Source organism: Balaenoptera physalus (assembly GCF_965194825.1).
Source record: "Balaenoptera physalus genome assembly, chromosome: 1".
Taxonomy (NCBI): Eukaryota; Metazoa; Chordata; class Mammalia; order Artiodactyla; family Balaenopteridae; genus Balaenoptera; species Balaenoptera physalus.
The window spans coordinates 163,249,936-163,273,133 of record NC_138882.1 but is presented as its reverse complement, the minus strand read 5'-3'; the positions used below and the strand labels follow the sequence as shown (position 1 = coordinate 163,273,133).

The window sequence follows — 23,198 nt, the reverse complement described above, 5'->3', positions numbered from 1 at the left end:
TTTTCACATTATTTAAGTGAGACAAGATTACAAAACAGTTTGTATAGTATTTTTGTATGGTATTATCTAATATTGGGGGGACTAACTCAACCTCACATCTCATTTACATGAGAAAAAAGTGTATAACCCAAAATACTAATGCTGCTTGATTCTGGCTGCTTGGATTAAAGGTGTTCTTAAAAAAAGTACCCCAATCCCACTAACTTATAACAACATAAGTGCAAAAGAAACTGCTATATACATCCATCTCATCAGCTTAGTATATAATAAGGCACACAACAGATTTAATAGTCAAATGAATATGGCTTCATTTCCCCATCTCAACATATGAGAAGTTCATTTTTCTCTAGAGATTCTCTTCTATGATATTTCCTGGGACCCACAGGTTTGCTTACTAGTCCAAAAGGGTGAGTTAAGGACACCATCAATAAAATGTTCAGGCCGCTGAAGAGCCCAGTTTCTTTGCTGCTCTTTTTGCTTCTGCTGGAATACAGTGTAACCTCCAAGATCAGGTAATCTGGGGTACTGAGCAAGACCCTGTCCTTGGCAGGAATTGTCATGGTGGTTGAGGCCAACTTCTGCCATAACTCTGGTTCTTTAGTCATTCTTCAGGATGCTATATCAGGAGTTATGCTAGCATCAACTTTTTGTGTCCAGGATCTGGCTTTTGCTTCTTTTATTGAATCCGAAGCTCTTACCGCAGTGGACCAGCATTCTTCCATAGCCCTCATCAGTTGGAGCTCAGTAGTAGCTGCCCCCTACCACCCCCACCATTGGCTGCGCCACATGGCTTGTGGGATCCTTGACCAGGGATCGAACCCAGGGCCCTGGCAGTTAAAGTGCCGAGTCCTAACTACTGGACCACCAGGGAATTCCTCAGTAGCTGCCCCTTTAGATGAGACATGCACTCTCCAGTTTTCATCAGTCCCCACTACTCCCTGTTATTTCACTGACACTATGGCCAAGGTCAGGTGTGATTTATATCTCCGTACTGAGCACTGAGGATATATGTAGATATAAATAAGACACAGTTGCTGCCTTCAAGAAGCCTTCCTCTGGTAATAGAGACATGATAAAAAGTAATTATATGATAGGTGCTATAGTCAAGTGTATATTTAAATATTAATTGAATACCTACCACATGCTAGGTATTAATGCTGAGTGCTTTAACTCACTTAAGCCTCAACACTTCTGTGAGTTGGTGTTGTTTTTTCATTTTACATGAAGAAAATGAAATGTTACTTGTTTCATTTTACACATGAAGTGAGCTCAGAGATGGTTAAGTAACTTGGCCTAGGTCATACAGCTAGTAAGTAGGTAATTGTGATTCAAAATCAGTTTTCTGACTAAGCGCATCAGTTCCCACCCTGCCTTCTTTGGGAGCATTAAAGCTTGACCCATGTAACCACATGCACTCGTTTTGTCTCAGGGTGTTTATTAGGGCAAGATGATGCAATTGTCTGGTGTAGAGGGCTGTTGAGATGCAGGACCAGGGAAGAATATGAGTTAGAATCTCAGAGATCCAATGAGGCTCTTAGTCCACAGTAATGACAAGCTAGAGAAAGCTATCCTAAGTGAGAGTGCCAGATGGAAATTCTAGGATAATTTGAGTTATCTTCTCACTAGTGGCTTGAATTCTACTAAGATGACTGTTGATGAGAAATAGGGGTTGAAGTGTTTTTCTTGCAAACTGCCAAGAACTAATAAAAAGTATGCCAAAGACCTTCACAAAGTATCAAGAGACATGTTTGGTTTAATCTGGTACATCAAAAGCAGAGTCAAAGGGTAGGCTTTTGGAACAATAACCAGACTTCAGCCAGGATTGGTGGTGAAAGGCACGGATTTCCAGCATAAAAACTGGGGAAGAGTTTTTAGTAGCAGCTGGGAAGTCCTCCTGTACTGCCCTTTATGGCTCAGGAGTTTCTGCAGGGTTGCAGGGTACGCTGGAGATAGAAGAGAGACATTGCTTTGTGGTAGCTTTGGGGCCCTAAGGAGCTAGGCCTTTCTGAATCTTAACCGCTGCATAAAACAAGGAATTTGGATTGGATGACCTTTAGTACTTTACATTTTTTTTTTCAATGTTTATTCAGACACGGTACAGTATACTTTATATATGCTGGCTCATTTAATCCTTACAGTGGCTCTGTGATATAGATGGTGATAAACATATATTAAGATGAGGAAACTGAGGCTCAGGGTTAGCCCGGTGTCATACAGTTAATAAATAGAGGAATCAGAATTTGCAACTAGCTCTGCCTGACTTCCAAGTGTTTATTGTTTTGCCGTAGTGACACTAATTAATGATCAGTGATGTGAACATGTTTTCCATATTCCTGTGCCTCCCACCCTTCAAAGGAGCTTCTTTACTTCCTTGCAGCTGACTTGACCCCCAGTGTTGAGGTTAAGAGAGGCCCTAGTGTGAAGAAGGCACACAACTGGCCTGTTGGCTTTCTGCCTTCTCTTCCGAGGCTGGTAGCTGTTCAGAATCTGTGATCTAAACTTTTCAGAAAAGAACTACAATACCTGTAACTCTGTGAAGCTTCAGGAATCATCCAACAGCACACCCTGTTAGCATAGCTAAGCTCTTATTTAGATGCCATAGTGAAATTGCCATGCATTTCCTTAATATTTTAATGTAAGGTGTTTTTAATGATTTAGTTGTTTCAAGTCCTTATAAATTATACAAGTGATTTGCTACTGGTTAAATGTTTCTAGTAGTTTAGTAATAAAATTTGTATCAACTTATAGAGTGCTGTTTGTCAGATACTTAGCTAGATCTCTAACCAACATATCAAATTAAACATTAGTCGAATTTGTAATTTTTAAATTAGTGAAGTTGGGTGTAATGATTTATGCTACCTATACATACAGTCAGGCTGTATCTGTGAATGCTGAACTCAGATACAGAGGGCCAGCGATATTAACACCATTTAATATAAGGGACTTGATCATCCTTAGATTTTGGTAAATGCAGGGGTCCTGGAACCAGTTCCCCATAGATAACAGTGAAGGACTGTATGTGACACCTGAGATTTTCCTTGGATGTGCCCTGAGGTGCTCCATGTCTTGGTAAGCAGTGTAGTGCCATGGGAAGAGTACCACCCTAAATGGGACCTGAGTTTGACTCCTAGATGAATGGCTAGGGGCCAGTTGCTTAACTTCTCTGCACCTCACTCTTTCTCTAAGAGAAGTTAATATGGCAAAGTGATTGGAGAGTCTGCCTTGCTTCTATTTCAGGGACCTGCTGGATCTCTGCGTATACCTATAATGACCGCTCATGTAAGATCAACCAGGGTTTTTCTAGAAAAGATCTCATCTACCTGGCAAAACAGTTATGTTGTTTAGTCCTGGGATACTTTGCTTTGATGAGAGGAAGCAGATATAAGGAGATTGTTAAAGGCCTCAGGTGATAGTGAGATGTTTCTATTTGAGTATTAAAAAAATACATATTAACTGATTTTCACCATATTAGGAGGCTCCTCTTAAAACCTGAACAGTTGGGCCCACAATCCATAAACAAGTCTTTGACTGCCACTGGTTAAACTTCCGCACCCCAGAATGTCTTCAGTAACCACGATACTTACAATCTCTCTTGAGATCACCCCTGCTGCTTATTCTTGAAAATGTGGTAGAAAAGTTTATCTTCTATGATATCAAAACTGTTATATTAAAAGCTAATCAGCAACATTTTATAACCACTCTAAATAAATTAGTTAATCTGTCAAACTATATTGTGTTTTAAACAGTATATTCACTGATGTTCACTCATCTTTGCCAATTTTTTTTCCCCTTTATCATTATATTTCCCTCTTGGGTTCCTGGTAGACTTTTTGAAAATGCCACTGTTCCTGTCACTAACTTCATACATTATCCCAGAATTTTCCTATTTAGATTAGTTTGTATTTCAAAATAAAGTGATTTATTACACATCGTGGTACTAATGTGTGCTTTTAAAATTACCATGGACATAATGATAGATGCCTTTTTGGAAATCTTGCAAACTATTGTATGACCATTGATATCACTCTTCGTTACTTTAAAGAAGCTGTATTTTCTTTGGTGACATTGGATTTAGCCCACCCAGTTTTCTTTTTCTTCTTCTGCTAATGCTTAACAGAAAACTGAAGATAGTTAAGTCACAACTTTCCGACCTTGTGCACATTGCTTCTCTGGTTTACTGCCATAGGATACTGTAGCAGTATCTTACAGACATCTCTGATGGCCAATCAGCAGCAGTTAAATTACCTTAAATTTTTTAAATGGAACTCTGACAGCCAATAAGAAATCCTTTGGGTGGGAACTGTAACAACCCTGTCGCATGATTTTAAGAACAATTCTAAATTTTCAGTATCTTCTGTTTTGGAAGCACATGTGGCCCTAGTGCATCTGCTGTGTGCATTTGCCAGGCATTTTGAAGCCTTAAGTTCTTCGTAGTTTGAAGTCTGGATCTGACCCCTGTTCTGCTGCTCAAGGTAACTTTAAAACAGGAAGTGTACGAAGGAGGTAACTGATGACGTGAACAGCCAATCATGGTTTTGTGTTCTTAGCTGATAAAGCAGCTCAGCCAATAGGACCACTCTGGAGGCAAGGTTTGGTGTCAAATAGCATGCTAGATTGAATGCCTTTGACTGTTAAAGTGGAAGGAGGCTGCAGGGCTTCATTGGAGCCTCGGAGTTTTTCACTGAGGCAGGGGTCAGCTGAAAGACAAAGAAAAATGGCGAATAGTTTGCTGGGGGGTGGGGGGACAGCTGTTCGGGTTTTCACTGGAGTGGACATTCCAGACTCAGGTTTCTGCATCTCCTGCTGCCTTTTGTTTCCTCCGTCCTTTTTTGGGGGGGAGGGATAGGAGTGACTTAAATTCTCCCTGTCCGAGGAGATATAAATAACTACATGTAAAATTAATGCAGTTCCCGGTAAGTTTAATTCTTTGTTTTGTGTTAAAATGGTAGAAACTGTTTAGCTTCAGAGAGTGTAGACAAGTTGCACTGTTTCAGAAAATGGCCACTTTACATTCCATGCATACCTTTTGGTGCACCTAGAATACCTTGCTCTGTTTAGATTTTGCATGCCCTTCAACTAGGATTTCTTTTCCTAGTTGAGTATTGACTAGAGCACGTACATGAAGAAAGGCTAATCATTTTTCAGGGGCACACAGAAGCAAAGCACTTTCTCTTTGCATTCGGTAAACTTATCTGTTTTCCAAATAATTTTCCTTTGTTCAAGTGCACTGAAGCTTTCCTACAGAATAAGCTGAGTTGTTGTAAGACTTTTTCTGTTTCCATGCACTTTGTTGACATTTGTGTTTTCAGAGGTGGAAGCAACACCATTGCTGTTCTAAATTCGTGTGAAAATATGATTTGCAGTGATGCAGGTTCTAATGGTAAAGGCCCACATGCCAGTATGACATTCTCCCATAACTTTCTTGATTTACCTGTCTGCTTCTAGATTCTAATAAGTACCGATTAATTAACAATCTTTGTTTTAAAATGCACATTTTAGCTTATAATGCTGGTTAGAAACATCTCCACTATATTGGCAGTGACAAGAGCAGATCTTTTTCTGCCAGTTTCACACATTTTGTCAGGTGTTGATCTGGTTCCTTTAAATGATGTGAGCAAAATGCTTTTCATTTTCTGTATGATATCTTTAAAATCCTAATTTACCTGCAGTTTGTGAATAGGAGAGTTAAGAGTACAGGCACCCTGTCTTTTGCCCTTGGTATTTTTTTTTCCCTCTTTAGGGATATGAAACTAATGTAGGTTGCTGGCTAATCGGTAACCAGCCTATTCTTGTGAATAGTGAAATCTTCCATGCCGTGTACTAAGATCTATAATACACTTGATTTGAAAAAGCAGTTCTTTGTTTTCTTTTTATTTGCAAATATGGAATGAAGGTCATTGGAACATTCCTGCAGCAGACTCAGCACGGAGCAGTGAACTGGCGGCACTCAGCCTTCGGGTAGGGAAGAGGAGCAGGCCCTGTTAGGGGAGAAGTTTGGAGGGTGTTGGTTTGCCTTCCCCTTGAGTAAAGGATTTACCTGAGAGGATCGATAGGGGTTTAGATTTTGGGCTCTTGGAATTGGAGTGGTGTAGCAGTCAAAGTTGCTAGATGGAGGCCTCTGTCGTTGCTCGCAAAAGTGACCTTGAAAAACTGCCGAGGAGTTGAAAGATTGAAGGACAAAGTTTGTTTATGCAGATTTGGACTGAAAAGCTGTATTTAAGATGAAAAGAAGCTGTACTTCTGATGTTCAAGTCCAGTGGTTAGTAGGAATATGTTATAGATTCAAATTAGGAGTTTTCAAGCAATAAGACAATGGGGCTGTATTCATTCTCTCCCACTCTTCTTCATTCCCTCCCCCCAGCAAAAAAAATTTAAATCCTTTTGGTATGATAGTTGAGTGAACTGCCTAACAGATTGAGAATTCCTTGCATGCTACCTTGTCTTCTATGTAATCTAGAGGGTTCTTAGTGAAGAATGGTATTTCAGGAGTTCAAGGTAGTTATGTTTGTGAAACTTCTTTTGGGAAATTGGAATGCATATGGTAAGAAAACAGTCATTCTGAAAAAAAAAAAAAAGGCAACGGTCATTCTGGGAAGTTAAGTCCTAAGAGAAAGGCATATGTGTTAAAGATTACGTTTTAACAGTTAGTTATTTTAACTTAAATTTATTGTTTACAAGTCATTGATCTATATGTTACCAGTTACTCCAGTTTTTAATAATGGGATTTAAAAAACAGTTGTAGATACTGAATGAGCCTATTGGCCCTGGGAGAAGGCCTGGAGCGGGGGAGGCAGAAGGTAAATGGCTCACAGAATGAGGCCTAGATAAAACTCTTTAAATTAAGAACTTTGTGGATTTAGCTTCTTGGAAAGATACGTAGCTACTGCCTCTGGTCTGGGTTGTTAACCTTCTTAGGGTCATGGACTCTGAGAATCTGCCCTACAGCCTGGGAAAGTGCACATAGGCATGCCTATGCAGAGCCCCTGGTGACTAAGATATTTTCCAGTATATGTTGAATGGTGTTAATATGATCTCCTCATTTAACACTTTAGCCAAATAAATGTTTCCCAGAGAAATGAAGAAAACTCTACTTCCATAAGGAGCAAAGACCTACAGCTAACTATAACTTAGGCTGGAGGGTGGGTGCGTGTGTTGGCGGGGGAGACTTAGATGGGGTCTGAGATTTGGGCATTTATTTACTCTGATTACATTATTTGAGGCAGCATCGTGCAGTAGCAAAAGCAGGAGACCTGTGTTCAGCTATCACCAGCTTTGTGAGCTTGGGCAAGTCAGCCATTTAGTGGCAGCTTCCTCACATGTAAAAATGGAACCTAAAAATAGCACCTTTCTATTTAGTGGTGAGTCTCAAATGAGATCATGTATGTCAGAGTGCTTTGCAAGTTGTGAAGTACTGCATTAACGTTAGCTGTTACTAGTCTAAACTAGGGGTTAAATGCTTATGGAGTTAGGTGTGACATCAAAGAGAAAATGCCATTATTTTAATATGTTTACAAAAGAGTTTGTTTAAACCTGGTACATCTCTTTTTAATCTGGTTTCACATACCTTCACCTGCATATACCTGTTTATGCTGACAGGACCCTATGTAATGCAGACATTGAGACCATCAAACATTCCTTTACCAAGATTCCTATGGAAGAATTTTAACCCTTCTGTCAAAAATTAAGGGCCTCTTAGAACAAGATGAAATGAGAACACTGACATTTTTAAAACCCTTGTTAGATTTAGGAACCTCCCAGAATAAAAACTGGGAACCTGTTCTGATTGGATACTAAGATTTGCAATATAATGCAGGTAGGTTGTGATATTTTCAGATGTTTACCAAGCAGGGGTTAACATTTTTAGTTTGTGTACCAAATATTTATAAAGTAAACGGGAGCCACTTTTTGTTTGCTTTGTGGTCATATGATCTCTTTTCTGTCAGTTTTCAAACTTGGGAGGTAGTTTTAGCTTGCAAAGTAATAGTAAGCTAGTAAATGTTGGGATGAAGACTTTAAAAAAAATACTTGGTCTCATCAAAATATAAATGCGGGAATGAATTTCTCACAGTTGATACCTATTGTGAGATACATTTCCAGGGTAAATGGCAGGAACCCATGGGGGTTTCTTTCTCACCCATTTTACATGCCTGGTGTCATCTATTTTTAGGGTTCCCCCACCCCCACTGGGGGTGGTGGTAGTGGATATTTTGTGATCTATTTGATTTCCTGTCCAATTAAGTAATTTCCTCTCAGGCATGGTCAGTCAGCATTGATGTCTGCCTCCTTTCTGTGCATTGAAAGAATCATAAGAAGATGGAATAAGGTTTGGCAAAATTGGCATTGACCTCTGCAAATAAAATTCTAGTTCAGAGATGTGTATGTTTGAAAACAGCAGTCATGGTCACTGGGAACTTTTTGTTCCTAAAACAAGATGGGGGTCTCCTTTTAAAGAAGCTATATACTTTTGTGGAGGCTCCAGTAACCCAAAAAGCATTTTTAAAGCTAATCATTTATACATGGTCTTCTTCGTGAAAGAAGTTATTTTTGCCTATCCCTATTCCCAATAAAATATGCATACAGAGTTTATATAGTCTTAAGTTAGCCTAATGGAAATTATTTAGGGATCTAGCCTAGTTCCCTTGTTGTAAAGTGGGGAAGTTGAGGCCCAGAGAGGTTAGTTGTCTCAGTCTTTCAGCTTTTTAATGACTGGCCTTTTTAGTGGCTGGTCAGAGATTCAACTCCTGCTTAGTTCATTCTATGTTTCTTTTATTCCTCTAGGCTGTGTTTATTTCTTATTTTTCATATTTGTCTTCCTTTTTGGTACATCTGTACAGGTTTGCTCTTTGAACACAGAAGGAACAGAGAGAAAGTGGGCCATGGAAGAGGTTCAGAAGTCTTCATGTGGAGTCTGGTGGTTAGAAAGTCTTCTGTGGCAGCAGACTTACTGTCCCTTTTGGGATCTGAAGATCTCTTGCCTCAGCCCGTTGCTTATTCAGAAAGCTGAGAATAAGCTAGGAAGCTAATGGTACCCACCTGGCTAAGCTGTCCCAGAGAGCTGGGTCACTTATATGCATTACAAGGAAGTAAACTAAGGTACACAAATACGACACCTGCATGCCAGTTAGTCTTGTTGTTGTTGTTAACACACCTCAAGAACAAGCTAATTCCCAAACAGGTTAGGGCCTGCTTCTTCGAGTGTGTCCTTAAAGCCAACCTGTATTTAATAAACAGAGATCCCAGGATCATTTTAAGGATTTGACAAGACTGAAATAGAAATCATTGTCTGTATACTCCCAAAATAATATTTTAACTATGCTAACTTTAATCTTTACTACCAGCAAAGTAGTATTATGTATCTGCACGTGTGTGTGTTTGGGTAGTTGTAGGTTTCATTTTTGTTCTTATTTTGCATATTCTGTGGTAGAGCATAATCTACTTGAAATTTTTAAATTTTTCTCTTAAAGCCAGACTCCACTGTTCAGTAATTGACCAAAAGTTTTTCTCTAAGAGTATTTACTATAAATTAAATTACAGTTCTACATCCTGCAGTGAAAAAGGGCAGTTGAAGGATAAGAAATGAAGGTAAATTCTAGTGTAAAGGCAGAAAGAACTAAAGGAAAAAAAAAACCTTGTAAATGTTTAACTTTAAAGTGGCATAACATAGCTTGTGACCTTGTGTTCCTTAGTTCAGAGTAAGAAGGGAGACTAAAATAACCACAGCAAACAGCAGTGCTGATTCACTTGGTTATCCTTTTTTCTTGGGGGTACTGTCATTTTGGTCTGTCTCCATAGTTTCAATTACATAGAAAACTAAAGAGAAGACCCTCTTGACTGGAAGTATCCAGACACAATGAATTTTTCTTTTATCTACCTAAGCTATGTAGTTCTTACCATTGAGAAAATACTAAAGTTGGATGCTTTATAGTTTTCACTAATTGACCTGCATGCATGTCTCATTTATGTGGAGATTTTTAAAATGTATACAAATAAAATTTTACTACAGGATCTAACAATCTGATAGGGGAGACAGGTGATATATATCAAGTATATGAAACTGATATGGAAAGTACAAGCAAAGGACACAGAATTCAGAGGAGGGGAGACCTTTTCTTCTGGCTTAGGAATGAAGGAAGGCAGTTAACTGGGTGTTGGACTCAGGGAGGTAGGCACATGGGCACTTCAGGCATGGGGAACAGAAGGAGGAAGGTCATGATTCAGAAAGTGTAGTGTGGGCTGAAGAGAGCAGTAAATGGTCTAGTCTGCTTAGAACATACGGAGATGAGTTAGGGACAGGAAGGAGTGGCAAAAGAAAGAAGTCTGAAGAAGTAAGTTGGGGTCAGATATTGGAGGGCCTTGACTGCCAGGCTAAGAAATTTGAACTGTCTCTGCTTGATAATGGGAAACCATTGGAGATTTTGGGTAATAGGTTGATGTGGCATTATCAGAGCTGTGCTTTTGTAAGATCTATTAAGCATCATTATGTAGAAATGAGTAGAGGACAGTAGAAACAGTGAACATTATGCATTGAGTTCACATACTAGGTTCACAATCCTTAGGATTATTATGAGGGTTAAAAGAGATAGCAGTGTAAAAGGCTTAGAACCATACTTGGCACACAGTCCTAAATGAATAGCATTAGTTATTACCGTCATCTTTATTATTACATGGAAGTGATGAGAACCTGAACAGAGATAGTGGCAATGTGAAGAAAGGTCAGGAGATGGACACTGTTATTACAAAGTTTAGCAGTTGATTAGAATTGAACAGAGTCTAGGATGACTCAGATTTCAAGCCTGGGAAACTGGAGGATAGAAACAGAAAAGTTAGAAGGAGCAGGTTTGGGGAAAGAAGATAGATGTAATTTTAGACAAAAGGAGTTTGAGTTCTGGGTGGCTTTCCAGGTGGAGATGTTTAGCAAGCAGGACTGGAGCTTTGGAGAAGTACCAGAATTGGTAACATATGTTTGGAATTTAAGCTCATAAAGATCATAGCTGAACCTGGAGAATGGATGGGAGAATCAAGGGAGAAGGTGGGCAGAGGCCCAGAAGAATAAAGCTTCTTGTTAATGATGGAAACGCAAAAAAGTTTGGCCCCTGAAGTTGAGACATCTAGAAATGGGCATGGCGGAGTCCTCTAGGTCAGTGTTCTCTAAGCTGTTTTGGTTGTGCACCCCTATTATCTGAGTGTGCAGCTGTCATATATGAGTTAGTATTCTTTACTCTAAAAAGTCACTTGTTCTGTTTTGGAATGTTAATTTAGTTAAAACTAGAGAATATCTATATCTTCCCTTATCTAGGGAAACATAACAAAGTGAAGGTATCGCTACCAGCCCACATTTTCCTCTGAATACTTAGAGTATCCGTGCGTGATACACGATCTTGTCACAAGTTAAACTGAGCGAGGATATCAGTATCAGCCCATAGGTTAAATATTCAGAAAGCTAATACTAACACATTTTCTGTGTGTGCCTTGATATGAAAAAGATTAGAAATACTGCCCTACGATCTGGCCTTCACTTTTTCTGAAGAAGTACAAGTATTTCCTTGAAATGTTATGCATTAGCTCCTTGAGATTAGTTATGTGTATGTTTATGTCTGTGTGTGTGCATGCATAACCTCAAGCTTTCTTGTTTAAGCTCTAAGTATACACCCACATCTCCATCCAATGCAAAGACTTTTTTTTTTCCTGAGTTGCATCAGGCTTAATCTTACTGGTGTTAGCTTTGTAAAGTCTTAAATGACAGCATTCTGCATGAAGCCAGCCATAAATACACAAGTAGGAATTTGGCAACATTTACTTAGCAAGTAATTTATATACACATGGTCATGATAACACTGAAGAGCAGCACACACAGTAAATTACCAGGAATAGGATAGCCTCATCTGTAGGATTTAGCAGATTTCTAGGCTAGGTATGTTGTAATTATCCTCAGTCTAAAATAAAGGCAATAAGAAACTTTTCACTAGAGAAACAGTGGTAAATTTCCAGCCATCTTACTTGGTTATTTGTATCTTGAACTCCATGATTATTTCTCTCCTGGTAATTAATTGGCCAAATGCCCATGAAACTACCCTTGAGGGTAGCTAAGCAATGTAATGTGTTTGTATGAAACATAGTACTTTGCAGTTAATGGAGTGATTTTTAAAGTTTTTGTCAAACAAGATAGGTGAACACAACCCTCTTTTCAGAACAAAACATAGTGCAAATAGATTATATACTAGTATGAGTACTACCAGTATGTTGGGAAATTGTCTTGTGTTAATCCTAAATTCACTAAGGTCAGATAACTAGTTGAAGGATTTCCAAATAGATATGAGGTTAGAATTGTGTTAGGTGTTCTATAGTGTTCTTTTCTTCCTTCCTCCTTTCTTTCTTTGTTGGGTCTTCGTTGCTGTGTGCAGGCTTTCTGTAGTTGCAGTGAGCGGGGGCTACTCTTCGTTACGGAGCACGGGCTTCTCATTGCGGTGGCTTCTCTGTTGCGGAGGGCGGGCTCTAGGCGTGCAGGCTTCAGTAGTTGTGGCATGTGGGCTCAGTAGTTGTGGCACACGGGCTTAGTTGCTCCGTGGCATGTGGGATCTTCCCGGACCAGGGCTCGAACCCGTGTCCCCTGCATTGGCAGGCGGATTCTTAACCACTGCACCACCAGGGAAACCTATAGTGTTCTTTAGCTGTGCAAATCTATACTTTGTGGTATGTATTGGGCACCTTTTATATTTGAGTTCTTATCTTGAACCACAGAGATTGATATTTTTAGATGAGTCATGGTGTTCGTAAATAATCAGTTGCTTTGTATTTCTTAGCTGTGATTTATGATCTTAGTTTTATCCCTAGTAAGGTAGTTGGAACAGGGATTTTGATTCTGAGAGTAATGGCTGCATAATCAGAATAACATCGTCACCATGTTCACAGTGTTGCAAAGACTGTAATTTTGAAACACTGCATAGAATTTAACCAGATGATTCCTCCTATAAGTGTGCAGCTATGAAAACAGCTCCAGTAAGGGGGGCTAGGCTAAGGCTATTCCTCTGAACTATAGTGAAAAGATAGAGTGACTTCTCATCACCAGGCCCCCAGAGAGTGAACTTGATCTACTGGACCTTTTTATCTCTCCTCTTGGTTGGTGACCAGATATCCCCAAGTCCCAGTCCTTGTGGGCAACTGCAGCTTTAACAAGCTTGAAAAACTTAAGCTTTCCACTTCGAAATGTGTAAGAATCTGACATCTTGGCATTTTGGAGTACTTTATTTATTTACCTATCTATCTGTCTATCTATCTATGGTGGCATTGGGTCTTCGTTGCTGCATGCTGGCTTTCTCTAGTTGTGGTGAGCGGGAGCTGCTCTTCCTTGTGGTGCGTGGGCTTCTCATTGCTGGGGCTTCTCTTGTTGTGGAACACGGGCTCTAGGCACTTGGGCTTCAGTAGCTGTGGCACGCAGGCTCAGTAGTTGTGGCTCGCAGGCTCTAGAGCACAGGCTCTTTGGTTGTGGCGCACGGGCTTAGTTGCTCCGCAGCATGTGGGATCTTCCCGGACCAGAGATCAAACCCGTGTCCCCTGCATTGGCAGGCAGATGCTTAACCACTGTGCCACCAGGGAAGTCCCTGGAGTACTTTTTTCCAGGAGAATGATCAGGAAAACTAAAGATAAAAGGCTTGATGGATTTATGTTCCAGGCTGAGAAGATCCACAGGTTCTTAAATTCTTAGTCCTCTACTGAGTTATCAATTCTAAAGAGGGAAGAGAACATGCCGTGAAAGAGCACGAAACTGAGAATAAGGGCATGTGGGTTGTGGTTCTGGCTCTGGCATATACTTGCCCTGTAACCTAAGGCAAGTCCCTCAGTCTACCTGGATAAAGTATCTTTATCTGTCAGATGGGAGTATTAGTACCTGTGTTGTGTTTGTAGTGAAAAACAAATGAGATAATGTAAAGAAAGCTACTTTCCAAAGTGTAAAGCATGTACAAACGCAAGGGATTAGCATAACCATCTCAGGTGCTTTGCATTCTTTGAAGTGATCTTTACATTCTCTGTTCGTGACAGCTGTATACACGGAGGTTGGGAGATTTAGAGTTTGGTTGACTTGGAGGATTTGTTTATTCTCATGCCCTTTCTTGCTTGCTTTCTTTTAACTTTCAAATCAATGCTAAAAGACGCTAAGCAGAGGGGAGAATTCAGTGTGTCTGTGAATCAGCAGAATCCATACAGCCAAATCAATACAGCCAGGCTCTTACTGACACTCTTATAACACCCTCCAGGTTTTTAATCGAGAATTCTCCAGTATTTAGATAGATTAACTCACCAGCACAATATTCCATTTTCCAGTGGAGTCTATGATTAGATAATTATGTACATTTCTGCTACATTTTCTAAAGTAGAACGGATTTCTCCCCATCCCCACTCTTTTTTGGCTTTTCCATTGTATTACTACCAAAGGTCATTGCACAGCTGAGCTCAGGTACTTGAGAAGGGATTTCCCCGTATGCACATTTCAAAGAAAAGAACCCAGAGTAAAGTCAAAGATACTTGGGGTCTTGAAGTAGTTCTTGAGGAGCTTGTATTTGTTTATTCAGTATATGTGTCCTATTCATAGGTGCTACTGACTGTCCCCACTATGTGCAAGGCATGTTTCCCTTGAGGATGTGTCAGAAACAAAGACAGTTACATAAGAACTGGGGAGAAAATAGGAGCATGGAAATTTTAGGCTTAAGAAATAATGTGCCTAATAATAATAATATTCAATATACGTCTGAAGAAAGTGAATATGATAATTGTAGAAATAGATTTTATTGGGTGCCAGGAATGGTTTCTTAGGGAGAAAAAAGTTTAGTGGTCACTGGGTATATTTATTTCTTATAGTTGTGCATACTGTGAGAGCAAGCTTCTTATCAGTGCTAGTCCCAAAAAACTTTAAAAAGTTGGTTTCAATCCATGAGATAGTCTCAAAAATTACTGCTTTCAGAATATATTCCCTTTACTCCAAGATCTTGGATGGAGATAGAAGCAGCCAGAGCTCTCTTCAGAGCTCAGTGTTCTGTTGAATTTTCTTCTTGGTTGGTGGGGCCAGATGGGGTAGGATACTGCCTAGACTTCAGGTCTCCTCTGCCTTCCTTCTGCAAGACAAAACAGCCACATACTTTCAGCTTACGGAAGTCTGAGGTGTACAAGGAGACAAGTTCTAAGAATTTTTATATTTTTGGGTTTGTCTAGAGGGAGAGCCCGTATGGCTACTGATCATTGACATTCCCAAGGATTTAAGTTAAGAGCACTCCTAGTCATTTCCATCTTGAATTCTTTATTTGGAACTAGTACATTCATTCTAAATTCAATAGTTTAAAGGGCTTTAAAAATTATTTTATGCTTATAAAAGAGATGGAAGAAGATTTCTCACTGCATTTGTTTCCATGCATCTGATGCAAGACTCTTAGGACACATGTTAAAAATAAAGTTAAGTAGTCTAAATTAGAGAGAGAAAGAAGCAAATTGGGTTACTTGTTACAGTACGTGAGGGAGATTTGTCTTTGGGCTTGGTACTGTGTTTGAGACTGTTCAGGCCAGGAGTAGATGTCTTATCTAGCTCTGAGCAGTGATTTTGATATGCCATCTGGCATTTATATGATGCTTGGTATTTTTCAAGGCCTTCTAACGTGTCTTTCCCATTTGTGTGCTGCAGCTGCCCTGTGAGGTGAAAGAGGCCTCAAGAAGTTAAGTGACAAGTTAGTAGCCAAAGAGCAAGAACCTCCAGGTCCAATACATTTTATTTATGTATTTACCCTGTACTTTACTGCCCCCCACTGTTTGCTGCTGAGTATTCACAGGTGCTACTGACTGTCCTAGAGACAAGCAAGAGGGAAGGATAAAATAGAAAAGAGAGTGATGGAGCAAGGAGAGAGACAACAGAGAAATAAGAGAAGGATGTTTATATGATAGGAGATAGCAGTGCCATTAGCATCTCTGTGATTGCCACAGAGATTTTGTGAGCAAGTGGATAAAAATGATCTTTTGGGTTGAGGATTTGAGTCAGTGATCCAAGCCGACTGCTCATCTCCCTGGATGGTTTGAATATACACATACCTTAAAGCAACAAAAAGTGAGAATGAACAAGCTGTACTAAATCAAGAACAGAATTTTAGAGCTTTTGTATTTCCAGCTGCACCATTTACTATATTGTGACCTTGAGCAGGTGATGTAAGATACCCAATCCTCGGCTTTCTTATCTGTAAAATTGGAATGATACTGATATCTTTGGCACTGAGCTGAGTGAAGACCAATTGAGGGTAAAACTCTAAAGCTTTTAAGTTGGCATCTTTGAAACATTCTTCAGAATCACACTTTTCACCTCTCCTGGGCATACATTAACACAGGATCCTGCTAGAAGCTGGGCAAAAGATTGTTCTTAGAGTTTCTGAGTCTCAGAGGGGATCCAGTAAGCAAAATGGCTCTTTGTTTTAGATTACGTTTTAGCTCAGACTACAGGCACTATTCTTTCTCCAGCTCATGTTAGAATTCTCTTTGAGGCTCAGGGTCTGAAAACCCAGTTACGTACTTGTCATTCTTCCTTCAAGAATTTATTTACTTTCATCAGGTTGGAGTGTCAGAGAGATTAACAAATATTTCTGTAGGGTAGAGAGGGCTGGCCTAGTTTACTCCTAATGGAGGTTAAACAGGTGAGGAAGCAATGTAACAGCTGTGTGATCTAGGGCAAGCTTTTCAAACCTCTGACACTCAGTTTCCCCATCATTATATTATCAGATCCTTTTTTTTTTTTTTCCTAAAGGGCCAGATAATATTTTCAGCTTGTGGGTCATGCAGTTTCTGTTCTGGCACTTCAGCTCTACTGTTGTAGCGTGGAAACAGCCATAGACAATGTAAGTGAATGGGGGCTGCAATCTTCCAGTAAAACTGAATTTACAAAAACAGGCTGCACGCAGATTTGGCCTGTGGGCTGTAGTTTGTGGACCCTTGCTTTAGAATACTTCACTAAAGTATTTGGTCTTTTTTCTCCATCATACAAAATACTGATAGTGTTTTGTTGCTGTCATACATGCCAGCGTATAGACGTACATGTCATGTAAGCTGAATATCAGTAAAGGCATGAGGAAGATACTATGTGAAGTAAGATGTTCACATACCATTTCTGTTCCACAGGAACAGGTTTTTAAATGTTCTGGTCATGCCTTCCTGTTAAGTTTCATTGCTTATACCAGTTGCTCTGCCTTCCTTTTTTTCCCAGATACACTACGTTATGATCTAGCCCTTGTTTGAAAGATTATGTTGTGGTAGACAGCAAACAGAAACATGTTTTGTTTTTGAAGGAAGAGTATCTCTGCTGCCAATTTGAAAATGTATCTTTGTGAGCAGATCTTTAGGGAGAGTTGTATGCAGCCGCTTCCAACCCATAGTCTTTTGGAAAGCATGATTTCTCCTGTAAGCAGTTTGAAAAGGGGCTTCATACTTAACCGTTTGGAGCTCGAGACAGACACACCCTCAAACACTGAACTTGGCATTGTTTGGGATTGGGGAAAGAGATCTACATTATTCATTCTTAGAGTAGTGGGGTACTGTGTAATAACCTGCCAGTAAGTATGACCATCTGGTACCCAGTTATGTTTAGAATTTAAGTAGTAAGGTTTCTGGCACTAGGCTTAGTGCTTTCTTGCTTCAGTAGAAACCTTAGATGAGCTTAAATAAAGACTGTTGAGGGACTTCCCTGGCGGTCCAGCAGTTGAGACTCAGCGCTTCCACTGCAGGGGGTGCGGGTTCGATCCCTGGTTGGGGAACTAAGATCCCGCATGCCATGTGGCACGGCCAAAAAGTTAAAAAAAAAAAAAAAAGAAAGGACTGTTGAACCCTCTTTTCTCTCTAGTCACCCTGCCTTCCCTTGTATTCATTCATTTATTACATCTTCAAGCAGTGACGTGTAGGCCTTCCGTACCAGACCACCCCTTCGGCCTTTGGAGTGTGTGTTCAGTACACATTGCTTCTGGAATGGCTTAGTGAAGTGACTGGCCCGAGGCCACCAGCTTGTAGGCAGCAGACCAGTTCACAAACATAGATCTTTTTATTGCCAGAACGTTGTTATTTTTCTCCTGAAATTGTCAGTGTAAGGTTGGCTTTATTGTGGAGAACATATGCCTCCTTAAGGCTTGAAATGCTTTTTAGCCATTGTGATTGATAATGGTCCTTATGTCCGTCTGTATAAACATGAGAACCAGCTTGATGTTGGTGGAATTGTTTTGTTTTGTTTTAAATGTATTTATTTATTTATTTTTGGCTGCGTTGGGTCTTCGTTGCTGCACGCGGGCTTTCTCTAGTTGCGTGGAGCGGGGGCTGCTCTTCGTTGCGGTGTGCGGGCTTCTCATTGCGGTGGCTTCTTGTTGTGGAGCACGGGCTCTAGGCGTGTGGGCTTCAGTAGTTGTGGCACGTGGGCTCTAGAGCGCAGGCTCAGTAGTTTTGGCGCACGGGCTTAGTTGCTCCGCAGTGTGTGGGAACTTCCTGGACTAGGGATCGAACCTGTGTCCCCTGCATTGGCAGGCGGATTCTTAACCACTGCGCCACCAGGGAATTCCGGTGGAATTGTTTTGTTTCAGAAATTTTAGTTCTCAAATTTAGTTTTCACTTTTCTTTGTAGTTTGGAAGAATATCTAAAATAACAAGTACAAGTTAGCTTAAATCTTACCCCCTTTCTTCTTATTCATTCATATTAATATTCTTTCTTTATCTCTCATTCCCCATTTGAAATATAACATCCCAACAGTTTTAGCCAATTCAAATAAAGAAGCCTGGAACTAATGTCAATAAATACCTGAGCAGTACTAGAACATAAAATGCATGTGATAGCGCTGCTAATTGGGCAAAATAAAAAGCATGTCATCTAATGACAGGAAAACATGATCAAAATGCAAGTCAAAAAAGCAAGTGAAGAAGTTAATTTGCTTTGAACATAGGGAGATGCTTGATATATGTTAAGTTGGAGACACATAGGAATGATTGGGGACATTCTCAGCCTGAAAGGCCTAAAGGCTGCAAGTTGGATTGGGGTGGTGGTGCATTAAGATGAAAGATGGTACCAGTGTTTAGATTTGTTTTTCAGTCACAACTGAGCTAAGAGATACTTGCTTGCATTTGACAATGAGAGCATTATTTTTAGGTAAAATTTGACTGCCTGGGATGGGGCAGCTCTAGTATTTTAATAGGAAGCAGCATTGGGCAAGGATTGGGCTTCATTTTAGGGGAACTTTCTGTGGTCCTTTTTCCTTGAATAGTTGTTGTGATGATAGGGATTTAGGTATTATCTCCCAACAATATCTATTTGGTTTCAGTTGTGTCAGAGAGCTGTGTTGTGGGTTTAGGCATATTATAATGTAAAGGATTTTTGTAGAGAGAGTGAGGTACATGCCAAGAAATAGAGAGCCAAAACCTAAAGGTGCAGAGTTTTAGAAACTAGGGAATATTGTAGTAAAACCTTATGTTTCTTTGTATTTTATGAGGTTGGTCATTTTGATACATCCTGTTCCATGTCTAGCATATTACTAAGGGAGGATTTGGTGAGAATGGTAACTGGTCGAAAGAAAGAGCTTGAAAGACTTCCAAGGGAATCTTAAAGGAGGAGCACTCTGCTTCTGGGATATTTTGAAAACTCCTTAGGTCTCTTTCTTCAAGAATGATAAAGAGTAACCCGATATTAGAATGACAAATTGTCTATCCTTGAGTGATCTGATTGAATCATCCCAATTTGATTGAATCATCCCATTTCCTCCATGATTTTCTCCTTATCCTCCTGGCAGTGGCCTAACACAGGTCTCCCCACTGCCCCTTCTTCTCCTACTTACCTATTGTCATTAATTTTTCAAACTTTGCTAATCTATCCTGGTCACCTTTCTGAGAAGATTCTGACTTTCAAAAGGTTTACGCTTGGGAATGGTATGCACCCATGTTTCTAGCCTTTGCAGTCTGCCTTGCAACTTCCAGGACGTACGTGTGTGTGTGTGTGTGTGTGTGTGTGTGTGTGTGTGTGTGTGTGTGTGTCCCCTTCCTATCATGCCCTTTTATCTTTAAAAAAAAAAAATTTATTTATTTATTTATTTGGCTGAACCGGGTCTTAGTTGCGGCACGCAGGATCTTTAGTTGCGGCATGCGGAATCTAGTTCCCTGACCAGGGATCAAATCCAGGCCCCCTGCATGGGGAGCGCAGAGACTTAACCACTGGACCACCAGAGAAGTCCCATGCCCTTTTATCTTAAATTCACTTCGGCAAGTCATGTGGATTTCTGATTGTAGTCCTACTTATACTTTCAAGGCCCAGAGAGAACCTCGTTTATTCTGAAACTCCTAGGATAGTTTGTAGTCCCAATAAGTCTTATTTCAGGGCCAGACTTTCCAAGAGGCCTCTTTTTTCTCAGAAAGGCCATATGCAACAACTCTCTTGCTCCTTCATTCAGAAGTAATTATTTTTCAGGCTTTGAGCTAGGTGCTGTGAGGGAATCCAGAGATAAATCATGCTCAGGTCCTACCCACAAGCTTATAAATCAGAAGGGGAAATATGGTAAGAAATACATAAATAATGATCATACAAGGTAATGTGGTGAGGGCAGGAAGAAGTACAGATTAAGGGCTCTGAAGGTTTACAGGAAGGAGTGATCACTTGGGGTTATTTAGAGAACACTTGTGGAGAGATGGCAGTTGATTTGAGCATTGCAGAAGTGGTCTTTTCTTGATGGACTTTGATTCTTCCCATTTTAGTTTTGGAAAGCAAACTGTTTTTAAAACCAGATAAATTAAGAGATAATGGGAGTTGAGATTTCTTATAGCAACAAACATTCAATATTTCATCTGGTCCTTAAGTCTTTATTAAATAGTTAAACAGGCAGTCTTATTCAAGTGTTTATAATCTAATTAATGAACATGAATAATAAATCTAATATTAATTATGAACTAAATCTGGGAAATTCTATTATGCATTTTTCATAAGAGTCATCTAAGCTAATGCGGCTTGGTCTTACTATATATAAATAGCTTTATCTCATGATAGTGATAGCAATTTAACATGGAATAAAAAGGATCCTGGAATATAAATCTCTTTCTTACTTTTAAATACATACCTTTCTTATCACTCTAGAAGATGAACCTGGCATATTTGACATGGGTTGTAGATGTTGTAAGTAGGCTACTTCTGTAGCAAAATCAATTCAGTTGCAATTTATGTATTAATTATTAAAATAAGTGATAAAATTAACTAAGGTTACTGTATATTTTTTAACTTGTTGGGTGTTTGGTGAGCAAAATTTGTTTATGATTAGGTTTTATTATTTTAATGTTAAGTTTTGCCACGGTCAGAAAATATTGAGAACACCAACTTGTTTTTGTAAGATCTGTTGTGTGACATTTGATCTAATTTTTAAAGCCCCATGTGAAGACTGGATCTGCTTTGGGGAAAGCCTTTTGAATAAAAATACTCACTTTCTAGGAATTTATAGTAACAATTTATGTTCTTCCAAGAGTTTTTTTTTTTAAGATTTATTTATTATTTATTTATTTTTATTTTATTTTTGGCTGTGTCGGGTCTTAGTTGCAGCACGCAGGATCTTTGTTGAAGCATGCGGTAGCTTTCGTCTTGGTGCCCGGGCTTCTCTCTAGTTGTGGCGTGTGGATTTTGTCTTCTCTAGTTGTGGCACGCAGGCTCCAGGGTGTGTGGGCTCTGCAGTTGTGGTGTGCGAGCTCTGTAGTTTGCTGCAAGCAGGCTCTAGATGAGGCACGCGAGCTCAGTATTTGTGGCGCACGGGCTCAGTTGCCCCGCAGCATGTGGGATCTTAGTTCCCTGACCAGGGATTGAACCTGCATCCTCTGCATTGTAAGGCGGATTCTTTACCACTGGACCACCAGGGAAGTCCCCCAAGAGATATTAGGATAATTAGCTACAAATCATCTCTGTGTAGAGATGCTAGAAAACATGCTCCAAACCATTTTCTCTTTTTCCTCATGAGAGGATCTTCTGTCCCTGATGAAAGTATAGTAGTACCTTTATTTTTTTGGAGTCAGGAATTTATGAAAAGAGGTTTCTCAATGGAAAAAGCATAAAAGTTGTAACTCTAAATCAAAAGCTGAAATGATCCTTTGTTTGTAAATTCAACTTAATGTAAAGAACAGTGAGAGCTGTCCAAAGATGGAAAAGAATGCCTTACCAGTGAGCCAGTTTCTTAGAACTATAGCGGGAGGAGCTCCTGTTTAAGCTAAATGACTACTTAGGGTGGGATTGAGGGAGGTGGGCAGAGCTTGAAGTAGAGCTGTAAGCATCTTTTAGAGGAGCTGATCTGGGTGGTTCTTAATGCCTTTTTTTTCTCCCCCCAGTTTTAAACTTCTATGATGAAGTAAAATGTAAATGACATTATTACTGACTTGAATTTCTTTTACCATTATCCATTTATGATTTTCTAATTCAAACAGGTCTCTCAAGTTAAAAACTTAACCTTTAATACATTTGTCAGTTCCAGAAAGATTTGTTAACTTCTGTTCTGTACCCAACCCCCACTCTGACAGTGTGTGGCTCTGAGACAGCCAAAGATTCATTCATAATCTATTGACTGCACAGATGTTTGGAAACTGATTGCGCCAGCACATCCTTAGTTGGGGCAATTCAAGATTTAAAAGCAGACTGTGCACAGATGGTTTTAAAAATGCTTCTTGAATTGTGTACCTTGGTAATGTTTGTGGGAAGAGATCAGAGGACAATCAAAACTGGTTACCAACTTTCTAAATCTCACAGGCCTTTGCACTCAAACTACACCTACTCATCATTAGCAAGTTATACAGAGACATCACACTGGCAGTTGTGCATCTTCCTCCTTTGACCATAGCAGTTTTCATGGCAGATTCTGTTAAGATCAGTCATGTACAGGGGTCCATACAATGAAAGGTTAGATTCTTTTTAAAGTTTTTTGGTAATTATTTTCATTTCTAGAAAGATTTTATTTGCCCCATTTAAAAAGGTTAGAGTCTCACTCTCATCATTGTCATGAGTACCTCGTAAGAATCTATTAATACAACTAAATAATTAAATTTCTGTAGATTACCTTGGTTTCTTTGTTCTCAATACATCTAAGAGAATAGTGTATAGGCCATGTGCATATGGTGATAAGTGAAAATGTCATGGGAGCTGAGTTGAGAGGATCTTACTTGGTTGTTTAGGACTCAAGATTTTATCTAGT

The 23,198-nt window shown here is 39.6% G+C and overlaps 1 protein-coding gene across 4 annotated transcripts in view; it reads left to right on the top strand.

The window, feature by feature from the left end:
- Positions 1-23,198, top strand: part of NFYC (nuclear transcription factor Y subunit gamma) — a 62,596-nt gene that overhangs the window by 8,125 nt on the left and 31,273 nt on the right. The window contains exon 1 of one of the 4 annotated variants that reach the window (XM_082444432.1): positions 4,791-4,913. The exons of the other annotated variants lie outside the window; for them this stretch is intronic. The gene's annotated coding sequence lies outside the window, so the exon portion shown is untranslated. Of the gene's footprint in view, positions 1-4,790; positions 4,914-23,198 lie in introns of those variants that run through there. 4 annotated transcript variants of the gene reach the window in all.